General features: G+C 35.8%; 1 long non-coding RNA gene across 1 annotated transcript in view; it reads left to right on the top strand.

Annotated features, from left to right (window-relative positions):
* Window positions 1-797: 797 nt before the first annotated feature.
* Window positions 798-19,080, top strand: part of LOC132428084 (uncharacterized) — a 49,059-nt gene continuing 30,776 nt past the window's right edge. The window contains exons 1-2 of the long non-coding RNA XR_009520067.1: window positions 798-1,079; window positions 1,394-1,434. This is a non-coding gene — a long non-coding RNA (uncharacterized lncRNA). The remainder of the gene's footprint in view (window positions 1,080-1,393; window positions 1,435-19,080) is intronic.

The following is a 19,080-nucleotide window of genomic DNA, read 5'->3' as shown; positions in this document are numbered from 1 at the left end:
TAATACTATTGCATACTTAATAGACTATAGTATAAACTTAACTTTTATATGTACTGGGAAGCCAGAAAATTTGTGTGACTCATTTTATTGCAATATGCACTTTACTGTGGTAATCTGGAGCTGAACCTGCAATATCTCCGAGGTATACCTAATATTGTTTACAGTGTAGTTACCCTGTCTTAGTATAATAAATCTGAAATTGGCTCTTGTTTTTCAAACTCATTTACACATAACTTTAAATAGTTTTTTCTTACACATTGCTCTTTTATATAATTTCCATTGTAAACATAGTCTCTGTAATCTAATTTTAATTATGTGATGACTTAGCTTCATTTTTAAAGATTTGTGATTTAGAAATTTAGAAACTTACAGTGTAAGCCTTCTACAGGAGGAGAACTGTGGCTTTGCACCTATTTCCATATAATTTGTAAATGAGATCATTTTCCAAAACATAAGAACTTTTTATGTTCTCGTTAACATCTAGGAATTACATCACCCCTACACTCTTTTATCCTGTACTCAATAACAGTTACAACCTATAATGATCCCTTGTTTGCCAAAATATTTCTAATGCAAAATAATTAAATTATGAATTTTAATTTATTTTTGCACAAACGATTTCATAATAGGCCCACCATGGATGGACTGATACCAAATTGTGTAATTGTTGTACCATATATTTGAATTTTAGTCCATTCTGATCATTAAGTGATTTAGAATGTGATAAAAATGAAGCTGCAGGATCACACATTTAGGTATAGCACATCATTAAGAAAGCATTGCATCCATCCTCAGGTTTTAACACACAAAGTACACAGAGAGAGTTTGTGACAAGTTAATACAGATAATTAATAGTATTACTGAATGAGTTCCATTCGTATTCTGGGTATTGAACTTCGTATAAAGAACTTTCAGGATCACAAGCTGTAGGCTACTCCTCACTCTATATATTAAGTTCAGGTCTGTGATTCTGATACATATACTATTATATTAAAGCTTCCAGGTATTAAAACACTTCGCACCGTATGAACTCATGTACGTGTTGCAATGAATGTATCACAAGGAATACTGTATGAGAGGTAGGTGGACTACCAAAGTCTTGTGTTTTGGGTTTTTGTCTTTTTTCTGGTGCATATCCCATTGGTAATAGCAGTGTTTTCTTAATAAAGATAATACCTTGTTTCTCAATAAAAACTACAAAGATTGAAATTAGTAGAAGCCCACAGCATTTTAACTTTAAACTAGAATTTAGTAACATCCACAGAATTTCATGACATCTTCAGAAATAAACCTGAATGGCATTAGTACAAAATGTATTTCCAAATACTCCCCTCCCCACCCATTTTAATGTTGTATGTTTACCCTTTCACTGTTCATTGCTTTCTGTTTATAGGCAAAGAAGAAAGAATTAGCTTTTATTCATTCAATTAACAGGTATTTCTGTTATTATTATTCTCTCTAAAACTGTCAAGTGGTTTTTTTCTCCAGCCTTAAGTAGTTTCCTAACATGCACGAGCTAGTCAGCAGTACTCAGTTGAAGACACAAGAGAGACCCTTTGTGTGTCTCCAGAGTTCTCTCTGTGTGTGGCTTTCATCCCTGGCACTTTGCCTTGCAAATTCTAGCTGCCTTGGCTTCCCTAGACTCCATCTCCTCCTGGGTTTCCCCTTCATATCCTTTGGCTAGAAACTCCAGGCAGTAAGCTTGGAAAAATCATGGGGGTCACTTTTGTTTCCCATCTCTTAGAAATCATTGCCTATTGTCTGATATTTATATCTTGAAAACAATTGTTTATATATTACATCTGATTTTTTAATTGTTTCAAGCGGGAGGTAAATCTGATTCATTGCATCATCTTGGCCAGAAGTAGAAGTAAAATCTGAATTTAGATTTTCATCACTTTTTGATACAGGAAATATTTAAATGAAAGCTGATTAATTTTCTCTACAAAATCTGCTAAGATGTGGGTGTTCACAAAGTACCAAACCCCTAGTTAATTCTTCACCACATTTCCTATGTTTACCTGGGTAACTTATGGTTTTAGTCAGTACTACTCATAAAAATCTACTTGACAGAAATAGCTTTGCTAATATTAAGAATGTTCATATTCCCTCAAAAATCTGGTTTTCCAGATTCTTTTTTAATGATTAAGTATTGGAATAGAAATTCTCTATATGTGAATATAGTATAAAGTATTAAAATCTCATGAAAGCAACTCAGATGTAATATAAATAAATGTCAAGAACTTCAAGGGAAAGAACTTCAGGAGTCTACTAAGTGTCTGAGAAAATGATCTTTTACCTAGTTCTTTGAATTCACTGTTGAAGAGATATATCAGTATTTAAAATGATTCTGTGAAACAAAGAAGATTCCCCCAAATTACTGTTCTTTCTTTCTCAAGGCTTTTAATGTAAAACCCACAATAACTATAGAACTTTATAGAAGCTGAAATATTTAGTGGATGACCTTCTCAGAGAAGATACAAATATATCTTTATGTCTTGTTTTCATTTCCATATGTTTAAATTAAAAGCTGTTGCTTTAAATTGGATCTCTTGGTTCCAGAAGTATCGGAGTAGAAATTCTCTAAATGTGAATGTACTATAAAGAAATATATATTTCTTGGTTCAAGAAATATTTGGATACATTTGACCACTTTTGTTTTCTTGGTTCATTTACTTACCCATATATTGATGATGAAGACTGAAGCTAACAGCGCCCTAAAAATGGGGAAAACATTTGAAGTGATAATAACCTGTTTAAGATCTTAACTTTAAAACTTAGGCTCTAGAAATTCAGGGAACATAGAGGATAACAGTTTATTTTACCTCAACCTCTGTACATATCATCCACATAATTATTTAGCTGTGTAATCATCCTGGGATGCTCAGCATCTGCACAGGCTATTTACTAAACATATTGCCAAAAACAGGTCACAGAATTTTTTTTTTTTTTTGGCTGCATTGGGTCTTGCTGCACGTGGGCCTCTTCTAGTTGCAGCTAGCAGGGGCTACTCTTCATTGTGGTGCGTGGTCTTCTCATTGCGGTGACATCTCTTGTTGCAGAGCATGGGATCTAGGCACACGGGCTTCAGTAGTTGTGGCATACGGGCTCAGTAGTTGTGACTCACGGGCTCTAGAGTGCAGGCTCAGTAGTTGTGGCTCGCAGGCTCAGTAGTTGTGGTGCACGGGCTTAGTTGCTCCGCGGCATGTGGGGTCTTCACGGACCAGGGCTCGAACCCATGTCCCCTGCATTGGCAGGCAGATTCTTAACCACTGCGCCACCAGGGAAGTCCCTCACAGAATTTTTTTAATGACATGAATATTGCAGTCCATTTTCAAAAAACAAAGATGAAGCCATTTATAATGTCAAACAGCGTATTGTCTAGAGAAATTCTAGCCAGTCATTTAGTGACTGTTTACAACTTATTATTGAATGTGCTTTACCATCAGGAGCAAGCTTCCCATGGTGATCATATTAAAAATTATCAGTTTTACATTTGAAAGGCCCAATGCCAACCTGGAAAAATTGGTTGCACTGATGAGTAATAAATTGCATATTGCAGATTCCCATATTGCCTGAATTCATTTCATAATATTGGCAAAGAATCTGAATTTTTAACTGGATACATACATGTTTCTCTTCCAAGCAGGTATTAAAAACACATTGTCTACTTTTCAGAGAATCATAGAGTTGCTGCACTATGTCTTTCTGACAGTAGTTTAAGGTTTGAAATTTATTGAAATTGCTTGAAAAGATTCATTATCCTGCTCTATTTCTCCTCCATAAATTTAATATAACTCCAGTGCACTGTACCATTTGTTTTTAGATGTATGGATGGAGAAATACGTGGTCTACTTTGAAACTGTTTTCCCTCCAAAAATGAATTTTGTTAAATGATGGAAAAGAGTTAAATAATTGCAAAGTCACTATTTTCAGTTAGACTTGTAGTAAATGATGTATATTATTGATACTTATTGAAACATCAAAGTTTTTTTAAAAGGAGACAAGCTTAAAAAGCATGCCAGTACTCCTGCTGTTTAACTCCAACTTTCTAGACAGTTAAATAGAGTTTTGCATTTGAAGTATTTTCATATGGCTTTGTTTTAAGGGCAAAAGAATATGAATTTGCCTTTCAAAATGTAAAAATTTTAAATGCACCTTTTTTCTCACTTGTCAAAGCAGCCTTGAAATTAAACTGAAATGCCCTTTTATATGTTTTTATCAGTGCCGTATAGTAATTTGAAGGTGTACCTGGTCTTTCATAGGTAAAATTTATCTCTCTATATAAGTGAAAGAGTAAGTCCTGGGCTTTCCCATATGAACACTAAGCAACTTGTCAATATACCATATAGTTCTGAATGCACTAATAATACAGAGCTTAATTCTGTTCTTTAGTCTTCATGTCATCACTGATAACGGTGGGAGAACCCTCAGCTTGACAATCTACAGCAAGTTATGTAGGAAACAATAACATTATTATTCTTATACATATATTAATGTACAGGAAAATGAGTGACAGAATGTAGATACTTGAGTGGCCCATATCACTTACGGCTGTTTTTAATCTTCTTTTATCAATCACTGTAGTCCTGAGCTAAAAATATATTTATAACGTAACACTCAGGAGTTCACATCAAAAGAAAAAAGTTGATAAAAATGTCATGAAATGATAAAAAGCAGGAAACAGTTTGTGAAGGTGCCCTTTGGTTTCCTGATGAGCTACTTTCAAACTCAGCATTCCACGTGGGCAGTTGGTAATTTTGACTGGGCTCAAGATGATCAGTAATTATAGAACTGTCTATTAACCTCATTTAGTATTTATAAGATGAGAGTTTTTCTAAATAGGTATTCCTTGAGGTCCTTCAGGCCTCTTTGCCATCTTTGATTATTCTCTATTCCTTGGCAATCTCATTCACTCTCATGATTTCAGTTATAATTTCCATATGTACAACAGTATTCCAGCCTCACATTTCCAGTAAGCTACCACACAGCTCAACATGATATCCTGCCAGTATATCAGATTCCAAACTAAAGTCATCATTTTCTCTCCTAACTCTTTTCTCCTTCCTTTTTCTTTAATCTCTTTTTTAACCCATTCTTGAGATTTTTTTTTTCTTATCCGGCCACTTGAACTAAAAAAATACCTATTATTCTACCATGCCAAGATTTCTCTCACGTCCATCCTCCTTTCTTTTCACACTGCCACTATCCTATATTACTCAGATTCTCATCTCCCTTCATATTTAATCACATGGTTATTTCTCTTCCAAACCAGGACACTTTGGAGTGTAAAAGGGACATTATGGAGAGTGAAGAAGGCTCTTTTAACACTTATATTAGGACAACTGTTATACACTCAGACTGTCCCTTGCAAACTTGGGCATATGATCACTGTACACTAGTTAATTAATTTATTTCCTTCCTTCCTGTAACAAATCCATCCACAGCAATACCAGATTTGTCTTCTTTTTTTTAAATTGAAGTATAGTTGATTTACAATATTGTGTTAGTTTCAGGTGTATGCCATAGTCATTCAATATTTTTGCAGATTATACTCCATTATAGGTCATTACAAGATAATGGGTATAATTCCCTGTGCTATACAGCATATCCTTGTTGCTTATCTATTTTTTTAAGAACTTTATTTATTTTTGGCTGCGTTGAGTCTTCGTTGCTGCGTGTGGGCTTTCTCTTCATTGTGATGTGTGGTCTTCTCATTGCGGTGGCTTCTCTTGTTGAGGAGCATGGACCCTAGGCACATGGGCTTCAGTAGTTGTGGCTCGCGGGCTCTAGAGCACAGGCTCGATAGTTGTGGTACACGGGCTTAGTTGCTCCTTGGCATGTGGGATCTTCCTGGACCAGGGATCGAACCCTTGTCCCCTGCATTGGCAGGCAGATTCTTAACCACTGCACCACCAGGGAAGTCCACTTATCTATTTTATATATAGTAGTTTGTATCCGTTAATCCCATAACCATAATTTGGCCCTCCCTGCTCCTCTCTCCTCTTAACCACAAGTTTGTTTCCTATGTCTATTTTTCTGTTTCTATTTTGCATATACATTCATTTGTATTATTTTTTAGATTCATATATAAGTGCTGGCATACAGTATTTGTCTTTCTCTGTCCAGTTTATTTCACTGAGCATAATATTCTCTAGGTCTATTCACATTGCTGCAAATGGCAGTATTTCATTCTTTTTCATGGCTGAGTAATATTCCATTGCATATATATGCCACATTTTTGTAAGCCAGTCATCTGTTGATGGGCACTTGGGTTGCTTCCATGTCTTGGCTATTATACATGGTGCTGCTATGAACATTGGGGTGCAATTAGTGTTTTTGTTTTTTCCAGATATATACCCAGAAGTGGAATTGCTGGATCATATGGTAGTTCTACTTTTCGTTTTTTAAGGACTGTCCATACAGTTTTCCATATTGGCTGCACCAATTTACATTCCCCCCAACAGTATATGAGGGTTCCCTTTTTTCCACATCCACTCCAACGTTTATTTGTAGACTTTTTGATGACAGCCATTCTGACAGTTGTGAGGTGATACCTCGTGGTTTTGATTTGCATTTCTCTAATAATTAACGATGTTGAGCACCTTCTCATGTGCCTGTTAGCCATCTGTGTATCTTTGGGAAAATGTCTATTCAGATCTTCTGCCCATTTTTTGATTGGGTTGTTTGTTTTTCTGATATTAAGTTGTATGAGTTGTTTATATATTGTGGATATTAAGCCCTTGTCTGTCACATCATTTGCAAATATTTTCTCCCATTATGTAGGTTGTCTTTTCATTTTGTTGATAGTTTCCCTTGCTGTGCAAAAGCTTTTAAGTTTAATTATGTCCTATTTGTTTATTTTTGCTTTTATTTCTTTTGCCTTGGGAGACTGATCCAAGTAAATTTTACTGTGCTTTGTGTTAAAGAGTGTTCTGCCTATGTTCTTTTCTAGGAGTTTTATGGTTTCAGGTCTTAATTTATGTCTTCAAACAATTTTGAGTTTATTCTTTTATATGGTGTGAGGGAATGCTCTAATCTCATTGTTTTACATTTGGCTTTCCAGTTTTCCCAGCACCACTTGTTGAAGAGACTGTCTTTTTTTCATTGTATATTCTTGCCTCCTTTGTCATAGATTAATGACCATAGGTACATGGGTTTATTTCTGGGCTCTCTATTCTGTTCCATTGTTCTATGTGTCTGTTTTTATACCATTACCATATTGTTTTGATTACTGTATCTTTGTAATATAGTCTGAAGTCTGGGAGGGTTATACCTCCAACCTGGTGCTTTTTTCTCAGAATTGCTTTGGCAATTCAGGGTCTTTTGTGGTTCCATATAAATTTTAGGGTTATTTGTCCTAGTTCTGTGAAAAATGTCTTGGGTATTTTGATAGGAATTGCATTAAAACTGTAGATTGCTTGCTTTGGGTAGTATGGCCATTTTAATAATATTAATTCTTCAAACCCAAGAGCACAAGATATCTTTCCATTTCTTTGAATCATCTTCAATTTCCTTCATCAATATTTTATAGTTTTCAGAGCATAGGTCTTTCACCAGCTTAGTTAAATTTATTCCTAGGCATTTTTAATGTGATTTTAAATGGGATTTAAAATTTTTTTCTCATTCTGATATTTCATTATTAGTGTATAGAAACACACCAGATTTCTGTATATTAATCTTGTGTCCTGCAACCTTGCTGAATTCATTTATTAGTTCTAATACTTTTTGGATGGAGACTTTAGGGTTCTCTATATAGAGTATCATGTCATCTGCAAATAGTGACAGTTTTACCTCTTCCCTTCCAATTTGGATACATTTTATTTCTTTTTCTTGTCTGATTAATGTGGCTGGACTTCCAATACTATGTTAAATTGAAGCAATGAGAGTGGGCATCATTGTTTTATTCCTGAATTTAGAGGGAAGGCTTTCAGCTTTTCACTGTTATTTTGGCTGTGGGTTTGTCATAAATGGCCTTTATTATTGGGATATGTTCCCTCTATACCCACTTTGATGAGAATTTTTATCATTATAATGGATGTTGAATTTTGTCAAATTCTTTTTCTGTGTCTGTTGAGATGATCAAGTGATTTTTATCTTTCTTTTGTTAATGTGGTGTATCACATTGATTTGCATATGTTGAACCATCCTTGTGACCCTGGAATGAGTCCAAGTTGATCATGTTGTGTGATCCTTTTTATATATTGTTGGATTTGCTTTGCTAATATTTTGTTGAGGACTTTTGCATCTATATTCATCAAAGATATTGGCCTGTAATTTTCTTTTTTTGTAGTGTCTTTGGTTTTGGTATCAGGATAATGGTGACCTCGTAGAATGAATTTGAGAGTATTCCCTCCTCTTCAATTTTTAGGAATAGTTTGAGAAGGATAGGTATTAGTTCTTCTTTATATGTTTGGTAGAATTCCCCTGTGAAGCTGTCCAGTTGTGGACTTTTGTTTGCTGGGAGTTTTTAGATTACAGATTCAATTTCACTTCTAGTGATAGGTCTGTTCAAATTGTCTGTTTCTTCTTGACTCAGTCTTGGCAGGCTGTATGTTTCTAGAAATCTGTCCATTTCTTCTAGGTTGTCCAGTTTGTTGGCATATAACTGTTCATAGTGTTCCTGTATGGTTTTTCGTATCTCTGTGGTATTGGTTGTTATTTCTGCTCTTTCATATCTAAGTCCTCTCTTTTCTTCTTGGTGAGCCTGGCTAAAGGTTTATTGATTTTGTTTATCTATTTTAAAAAACAGCTTTTGGTTTCAATGATCTTTTCTATTGTTTTTCTTTAAACTCTAATTATTTCCTCTCTGATCTATATTATTTCCTTCCTTCTGCTGACTTTGGGCTTTGCTTGTTCTTTTTCCGGTTCTTTTAGGTGATAGGTTAGGTTGTTTATTTGAGATTTTTCTTGTTTCTTGAGGAAGGCCTTTATCACTATGAAATTCCCTCTTAGATGTGCTTTTTCTGAATCCCATAGATTTTGGAAAATTGTGTTTTCAGTTTCATTTGTCTCAAGGTATTTTCTGGTTCCCTCTTTGATTTCATTGTTGATCCACTAGATTTTATTAGCATGTTGTTTAGCCTCCATGTGTTTGTTCTTTTCCTGTTTTTCTTTCTGTAGTTGATTTCTAGTTCATACTGTTGTAGTTGGAAAAAATGCTTGATATAATTTCTATCCTCTTAAGTTTGTTGAGGCTTGTTTTGTTATCTAGTATATGACCTACCCTGAAGAATGTTCCACGTGCACTTGAAAAGAATGTGTATTCTGCTGTTTTTGAATGTAGTGTCCTGTAGATATCAATTACGTCCACCTGGTCTACTGTGTCATTTAAGACCACTTGCCTTATTTCCTGTCTGGAGATCTGTCATTGATATCAGTGGGGTATTAAAGTCTCCTACTATTATTGTATTATTGTCAGTTTCTCCCTATATATTTGTTAGTATTTGCTTCATATGTTTAGGTGATCCTGTATTGGGTGTGTGTGTGTTAACAAGTGTAATATCCTCTTCTTGTACTGATCCCCTTATCGTTATGTAATGCCCTTCTTTGCCTTTTGTTATAGCCTTTGTTTTAAAGTCTATTTTGTCTGATATGAGTATTGCTAGTTCCCAGACTTGCCTTCTTACAACATTGTTTTAATCATGTCTTCCACCTTCATAATTCTTCAGTGGCTCTAAATTTCCTACCAAATAGAATCTAAATGTTCAGGCATGCTCTTCAAAGTCTTCTTTAGTCTGATCTCAGCTTCCTTCTCTTACATTATTATTTCTTTTACAGTTTTATTGAGATGTAATTGACATACAGCAATATATACATTTAAGATGTACAGTGTAGGGACTTCCTTGGCAGTCCAGTGGTTAAGACTCTGCGTTCCCAATGCAGGGGGCATGGGTTCAATCCCTGGTTGGGGAACTAAGATCCCCACATGCTGTGTGGCATGGCCAAAAAGAATATTAAAAAAAAAAAAGATGTACAATATAATGACTTGACTTACATATGTTGTGAAATGATTACAGTAAGGTTAGTTAACATCCATCATCTCATATAGATACCAAAAAAGTGGGGGAAATGTTTTTTCCTTGTGATTGGAAATCTTAGGATCTACTCCCTTAACAACTTTAAAATATACCATACAACAATGTTAACTACAGTCATTGTGTTGTACATTACACCCTCTGTACTTATTTATCTTATAACTGGAAGTTTGTACCTTCTGCCCACCTTCATCCAGTTTTTCACCTCCCATCTTTGGCAAACACAAATCTAATCTCTTTTTCTGTGAGTTTGGGTTTTTTTGGTTTTTTGGATTTCACATATAAGTGAGATCATACAGTATTTGTCTTTCTCTGTCTGACTTATTCCACTCAGCATAATGCCCTTAAGGTCATCCATGTTGCAGTATTATCATTTCTTTAGTCAAGTAACTCACAATGTTAATATTTACTTAACTTTTCTGATCCTGAGTTACCTCATTAGTAAAATGGGGATCAAAATGTTTATTTCTCAGTTATAAAGCTGAAAGGGGTATTATATGTAAAGAATGTAGCTTAGTACATAGATATTTAGTACTTGCCAAGTACTTAGTACATAGGCACTGAGGAACTGGTAGCTATTATATTATTACATACTGTAGTTTTGTATGTCTTATCTACCTGTTTCTACTTTGTGAAATATTCTCTTCCTCTTCTCTAGTCTCCCTATCTCCGCATTCCTAAATCCTTCCTATCCTTGAATGTTCCGAAGATGTATTCCCTTGAAACTACCTTTGATTCCCTGCAAACTGGGGGTATAAAATTCACATGATGATTAATATATATGTCTTTCCACCTTGTTTATTTGTGTGTGTATCTTTGCTTCCATAATAGAGCATTGTTTGCTTGAGGACAGGAACTCTGTCATCCATTATAGTGCCTTCCCCACACCCCAGTGCTGTGCTTTTAGTCAATGAATATTTGTTAATTTAAAAAATTTTTTTCATTAAAGGGCTCATTTTTTTGGATGTATGAAGTCTCTGAGAACTATGGTACTACATTTGCCAAATATGGTACATTCATGTAGTGAAATATGCAGTTGTTTAAAAGAATCAAGTAGATTTTTCCATTTACTGACATGAAAAGATGACCATGATATTCTATTGAGTATTTAAAAAGAAAAAAGGCAAGTATGAGAACTCTACTGAAAAGTATGTATGGGTATATCTGTATATTCCTTTAAAATAAAAAAAAAGAATGTTTTAAAACTGTATACCTGTTAACAATATTTGTCTTTGTAGTATGGTGTTTATGTAGTATGTTTGTAGTTGTTTGTAGTAGGAAGGGAATGTAATTACAGAGACCCTTGACTTTCAGATTTTTTCTTTCTGTGTGTGTGGCAAAAAAGAAAAAACACAATATACATAACATTAAATTTACCATCTTAACCATTGTTAAGCGTCAGTTCTATAGTGTTAAGTATGTTCATGTTATTTTGCAACAGATCTCTAGAACTTTTTCATCTTGCAAAACTGAAACTCTATACCCATTAAACACTAATTCCTCTTTTATCCTTCACCCTACCTAAAGCTATGGGCCACCACCTTTCTGCTCTTTGTTTCTATGATTTTGATGACTTTAGATGCTTAATATAAGTGGAATCATACAGTGTGTGTGTGTGTGTGTGTGTGTGTGTGTGAGAGAGAGAGAGAGAGAGAGAGAGAGAGAGAGAGAGAGAGAGAGAGAGACTGATGACTTTGCTTAGCATAATGTCCTCCAGGTCCATTGATGTTGCAACATGGGACAGGATTTCCTTATTTTTAAAGGCTGCATGATATTCCACTGTATGTAAATACCACATTTTCTTTATCCATTCATCTGTCAGTGGACACTTGGGTTGTTTCCACCTCTTGGCTATTGTGAATAATGCTGCAATGAACATGGGTGTATAAATATCTCTTCAAGATCCTGCTTTGAATTCTTTTGTATATATACCCAGAAGTGGGATTGCTTAATCATATAGCAATTCTATTTTTATTTTTTTAAGGAAACTCCATAATGTTTTCCATAATGGCCACACCATTTTACATTTCCACCAACAGTGCACAAGGGTTCCAATTTCTCTGCATCCTTGACAATATTTGTTATTTCTGTTCTTTTGATAATGGCCATCCTAATGGGTGTGGGTGAGATCTCATTGTGATTTTGATTTGTATTTTTATGACTGATTATTGATATTGAGCATCTTTTCATATGCTTGTTGGTCATCTGTATATCTTCTTTGGAGGATTATCATTTCAAGTCCTTTGCCCACTTTTTAGTCAAATTATCTGCTTTTTGTTGTTGAGTTACAGAAGTTCCTTATATATTCTGGATATTAGCCCTTTATCAGATATGTGATTTGCAAATATTTTCTCCCATTCTGTAGGTTGCCTTTTCACTCTTGATTATTTCCTTTGGTGTGCAGAATTTTTAAGTTTGATATAGTCCCATTTGTCTATTTTTGCTTTTGTTGCCTGTGCTTTTGATGTTATATCCAAGAAATCATTGCCAAATGTAATGTCCTGAAGCTTTTCCCCTACTTTTCTTATAGGAGTTACAGTTTTAGACCTTATGGTTTAGGTCTTTCATCCATTTTGAGTTAATTTTTAATATGGTATAAGGTAAGCTTCCAAATCACTTTTGGCTTGTGGATATCCAGTTTTCCCAACACTGTTGTTGCAGAGACTCTCCTTTTCCTTTTTTCAGTCTTGTACAAATTGTCTGGCCATATACGTGAGGGTTTATTTCTGGGCTCTCTATTCTGATCCATTGGTCTATATATCTGTTTTTATGTCTGTACCCTTGATTGTCTGTAACTTGATTGGTCATCTCATATATTCCTCATAACAACCATGTGAGCTGGGTGTTATTATCCCTATGTTACATAAAAGGTAATTGAGTTCCAGAGAGGTTAAGAAAATGTCCCAAGGTCAAATAGCCAATAAGTGTCAGAAGCAGAATCAAAGCTCAGTCATTTTTAAGGGTATTATTTTATGAATAGTTCTTTATTCTTAACCATAGCTGATATACTGTGGGGCTATTGTGATCACCAATATGAAAATTGGCATTACTATGATTTAACTAGAAGAATATCTGAGTCTATTCGACGGCTTACTTCTGGGCAATGGATTTGCAAGATGAATTAATTGGGCCAAGGCACAGCAGAGCCATTCAGAATAAATACTGAACCCTGGGATCCAAATGATCATGCAGTGATACCAGTGAACTCCTGAAGCAAAAGCTTAACCATTTAATGAATCTATTCATTTCATTCCTGGACCTACTCATTCGTTTCTTCTCCACATGGCATTTCCCTCACAACAGTTCTTATAACAACTTTTTAGTTAGAACGACATGCTGTCATTATACATAGCATTTACTGTGTGAAGCTGTTGTGCTTGCTTCACATGGACAACTTGTTGCTACAGAGTAATTCATTTAAAGTCATTATAGGAGAAGGGACCACTTGAGTGCTGTGTCTTCTTAGAAATGACTTTAGTTCAGTCAAATATGGAGGGGAAAAAGTAGTCAGATCCCTCTAGTTCTGTGCCTTTGTTAAGCATCTCAACTTTTTCATTTATTCAGCAAACACTTATGCAGCTACTATGTGCATACACTACACTAGGTGTAGGGGATACCAGAGGTAGAAACAAAACAAAACAAAACAAAACAACCCACCTATCTTCACGAGACCCCAGTCTCATGGGAAGATGGGAAAATAAATGGATGATTTTAATATTGAATACATTGTAATAGAGATATGCATGTGCCCTATGGAAGCCTGTGAGGGAAGAGCTTAACTCGAGAGAAGATCAAGAAGGTTTCCCACAGACACCTTCTTATAATAATACTTTAACTAAATCTACAGAAGTGTGAGCAAGCGTGGATCATAGTTCAGTACAATTGGAACATGAAAAGGGGTCGTGGGAGATTTCTGATTTCATGGTTGAAAGCATTCTAGGCATAGGAAACCATAATTAAGATTCAGGATCTTAAAAATCCAAAAGCAAGTTTACAGTCAAATATAATAACATTGCTTAAAGTAAGGGAATATTATAGGCTCAATTCTTGGATTCTTCTAAGACTTTTAATGACTTAAGTAAACTAGTACTTCTGGCCTTTAGATTAGGCTAGAAAGTGAGATTTGAAGTCCTGAGGTACTGAGGGGGCTTGTGCAGGGGAATGAAGCCTACAGTGAGCCTTTACACCTGAGATAGAGAAAGAGCCCGCACAGTAAAGAGCTCATCACCTCCTGCTTCTTAAAATGGCTGAAAAATTTTTGCTGCCTACTGAGTCCTGAATATTACCAGAGATAGTCATCTCCTTTAGCAGTCAATTTAATCAAACCCAAGCAGTAGCCAAGTTAATTCTACTATGTTATGCCATCAAAGAGCCAGGTTTTGATCTCCAAATGGTGGATTTTTCCCCTTACTTGCATATCCCACTCACCCCAGTCTCCTCCAGTTCTTAATGAATTACTCAAAAATAACTTTCAAGTATAGTTATTATTAATGTCTCGGTCTAATATGTTTATAATTCAATAGACATTAGACCATTTAGAGCATAAATTAGATTTGATTTAATTACATTGACCAAATTCTCTAATATTTACTTAATTAGATAACCCAGAAAAAAAAGAATTAAATAATCTCTAATTAATGTGATAAATGAAAAATTTGAAATAATGGATTAAGTTATACATGTCTGGTATTAATATACAAAATTTATTCTTGAATTCCTTCATATATTCAATATTAAAATGAAAAAAATCTTATTTTCAGAGTTTACCCAAATTTCAAGTTAGTTTCTATCAACTGTGTGAGTCTTTCAACAATTCCCTTAGGTTTTTCTTTCTGAAAAATAGCAAAATAATACATTGGAGCTTAATATTTCCTGCAGATTGGAAGGTGTTACTATACATATGTTTTGGAGTCCCACGTTTGAACATAAAAAGAAGAAATGTTTCTCTCTCCTTACATAACTCCATCCTTGGCCCCCATACTTATGCACAGACCACAAACTGACAAAAGTTGTATATCCCAAAACTGGATAAAGAAGAAAGAAGAAGCTTACCTAGAAGTCATGATTCCTTGCTTCTTAGGGTCCCTGAAAATTACGTCATGTCTAAGCACATTCATAGCATCAGATGCTTCACCCAATGGCCAGAAACCATGTAAGCAAGGCATGGTTGCCAGCATTAGTAAGGATTTCTTGAATCTGGACCCAAAGTGGGTTGAAGAGTACAGAAGTGTAGGCACAAGGGCCCTCTTGGCCTCAGAAGTAAAAATTCATAGCCAGTGTGTCATCCCTCCTCCTCCCCCAGCTGTATTGGAGTCTTGTTTGCCAAGTGTTTTTCTCATCTGTTTACAGACACTGCTGTATATGTGTATTGAAAGGTGTGGCTGATTTGGACTTGAATAAACTTTTTCTTGGAATCTTTTAATTGTATGATATAACACCATGAACAACTTCTTTGTTATATGAAAGAAAAGCATGATAACACACTGGTGGCCCCAAATGGAGACTGGCTGCTATTGCAAATTGTTGGGAGAGCAGAAACAAACAAATGTTATATAGATTAAAATATTGTTTTGATTGGCACAGTATAAAATGCTCATGGGGATGAGGACATCTTTAGTAACAAATGAACTGAACATTGACTCTAAAAGTAAAGTGGATATCATATTAATACAGGTAGAATATCAACCATAAACCTTGGTAGAACAGTGGTCCCAACAAAAACCCCAAATGTAGAGTTTTTAAATATATATGTATTCACAAGCAGTATTGGAAAACTTTTGTATCCATTTCTCAGCATCTCAATACTGGGAATATGTAATGTATTTTGGCATAGATTCAAAGAATAGCAATAAAAATATGTGAGACAGATTAAGTTAGAAGACATCTAAAGGATTAAATGGAGGTTGGTTATGAAACGGATTGACAAAGAATACCCTGCCCTTATTTCAGTTCTCCTTGTTCCATGAAGGAGGTGAACTGGCCAACCATTTAAATGACTACTTTGTGCCTGGGATATAGCTCATCCCAAATAGCTTTTGCATTGCCAACTCACAAAAGAGAAAAAGAAGAAGAATTCCTCAAGGGTTTCTAGGGGCTGTGGACTAGTTTGAATACACCGTGCTCTCTGTACTTAGTATCCAGCAGAGTTCAGAACACAAATAGGCACTTAATAAATAATGTTGACTTGAATGGATTAACTAGGTTTTTTACTGTAGTTTAAAATCAATCTCTTTTGGGACAAATATCAAATTATCTTTCTTTAAATGTTTCGAATGTTATACTATTTAAATCACAGTGTAAAAGTAAATAATCATAATTTATTTATTTATGCCTGTGTTGGGTCTTCATTGCTGCACGTGGGCTTTCTCTAGTTGTGGCGAGCGGGGGGCTACTCTTTGTTGTGGTGCGCAGGCTTCTCATTGCGGTGGCTTCTCTTGTTGCAGAGCACAGGCTCTAGGCACGCGGGCATCAGTAATTGTGGCACGTGGGCTCAGTAGTTGTGGCACACGGGCTTAGTTGCTCCGCCGCATGTGGGATCTTCCCGGACCAGGGCTTGAACCCCTGTCCCCTGCATTGGCAGGCAGATTCTTAACCACTGCACCACCAGGGAAGTCCACTAATCATAATTTATTAAACGTATGCTATTCAAAAAAAACTTGCTCACTGAAAAGCACGCTCAGAGGCACCCTTAAACCAACCCTTGCCCTAGATACTAAATTTCACTGCATCCGGTAAGAACAGATGAGCCGATATATTCTATTTATAGTTGATTCATATCCTTCTCCATCATTGAATGGGTTCCAGGAGATAAGTGGGATGTTGTCACTTTGTGCAGTAACATTTTATCATTCTCTAATTCATTAGAAGTGCTGATGGGTAATTTCTTCCTCATATTTCTACAAAGCGTGAATTGCAAGATTTTAAGCTCAATGGTAAGAACACAGCTACATATTATTACCCTTGACATTTGCAGACTGAAGAGAATTCTTTTTTCCACTTGGTTTCTGGCTTCACTCACTGACTCAATAAACAGGACTTATTTATTGGAGAAAGATTTAAAGACCAAACCCAGCATGGTGAAAATGGCAAGAGAATAGATTTAGGAGTAACACAGCCCTAGTCACAAATCCTGACTATTCCCCTTAATAGCTAGATTACCTTGACCTTCTAACATTCCTCATCTGTAAAATGTGGAGAAAAAGATTTGTCCTGGGGACGCTGAGTTTTTGAAGAATAAAATGCATGTGAAGCACTTAGCACAAAGCCTGACAGTTTATAAGTGTCAGCTCCTTCCCCTCTCTCTTCTCTTCTCTTCATGTTGTACAACATAATAATGACTCCAGAAGAAAAGATCCAGCAATACATTTCTCCATCCTTTATTTAGACAAATTAAAGTTTTCCTTCTGCTAATACTCATTATACAATTCTACCACATTAAAGTATGAACAGTATATTATGATTAAAATATAATAATGATGATGATATTTTTTATGTACAACACCTTCCAAGTTATTTGCCACATATTGTAATAAGCTCTAAAGGGCATGGTTGCCTCATATAACAGCTCAGGAGTAGGGCTATCATTAGGCCAGGCTTGATCTAGATGTTCAAAGGATGTCATCAAGAACTTGGTTTTGAAGTTTTTACATAATATACAGGCTAGGTCCTCCCCTAGTGGCCCTGATGATGCGGGAGAGGGAAATTCTTTGAGAGAGATACTGGAGAAGGAAGAGGGGACGAGCAGAGACATTGAGCAGGTTGCCGGGTGGAAGGACACTCCAGGCAGAGGGAAATCAAATGCAAAATTAATGGCGAAAGGCGTGTATTTGGTATATCTGGAGAAAGAGCAAGGAAGCTAGTGTGCTGAAGCAGAGTGAACTACAGAGTGGTAAGCGATGAAATCAGAGAAGCAGCAAGCAGCCAATTAATCTAGGGCCTCCCAGGCCATTGCACAGATATTGGCTTTTGCTCTGAGTAAGATGCACAGCCATTGGAGGATTTAGAATAAAGGAATGGCACGATCTGACCTACATTTTAAAAGGTTCACTCTGGTTGCTGTGTTGAACTAGGCCAAAGGGAAATAAGAGAAAGCCCGGGAGACAGATCAGCAAATTTTCAATAGAGCAGGTAGAAGATAATAGTACCTTGGACAAGGATATAGTGATGAAATACTGGGAAAGTTTGAATTCTGAATATATTTTGAAGGTAGAACCCCTCGGATTTTCTCATAGTCTAAATGGGGAATATGATAGGAAGCAAGGAGTTAAAGATGTTAGGAAGGTCTACAGGAGCGAGAACTTAAGGGAGAAAAATGGGAAATTTGGTTTTAAACATGTGATGTTTGTGATGCCTAATAGACAGCCAGCATGTTTTTAGCTGATTATATAAAGTACTTACTGTGTTCTAGACAGTTTTAAGTGCCTGTGTGCATTAACTCATTTAATCCTCATTACAACCCCATGAATTGGTGTGTTTTTTTTGTCTTTTTTAGGCATCCTCGGTTATCAATAGTATTTAAAGCCATGAGTCTGGATGAGACCACCAAGAAAGTAAGTGTAGATACAGCAAAGAAGACCAAAGGCTGAGCTCAGTACACTCCAATGTTTAGCATTTAGAGATATGAGGGGAAACCAGCGCAGGATATTAAGGAAGAGTGGCCCACAGGGGAGAAGGGGGACATTAAAAATGGACATCCCAGGAACCAAGTGAAGTCAGTCTATTGAAAAAATGAAATTATCACTGTGTCTACAGCTGCTCATATTTCAGGTAACATGAGGACTGAGAATTGACCACATTTCAGTGGAATAGTGAGGGCAAAATCTTGGTGGGAATAGATCCAAGAGAGATGGGAAGAGGGGAAATAGAGACAGCTAGCGAGTACAGGCAACTTTTTGGAGGAGTTTTTCTCTAAAGGGAGCAGAGAAATAAGGTGGCAGCTGGAAGCAAATGTAGGTCCAGGAAGGTTTTTTTATTTTGTTTTTGTTTTGATTTTAAATTGACTTTATTTTTAGAGCAGTTTTAGTGCACAGCAAAATTGAGCAGA

The sequence above is a fragment of the Delphinus delphis genome, chromosome 7 (assembly GCF_949987515.2).
Source record: "Delphinus delphis chromosome 7, mDelDel1.2, whole genome shotgun sequence".
Classification (NCBI taxonomy): domain Eukaryota; kingdom Metazoa; phylum Chordata; class Mammalia; order Artiodactyla; family Delphinidae; genus Delphinus; species Delphinus delphis.
This window is presented reverse-complemented; position numbering and strand designations above follow the sequence as displayed.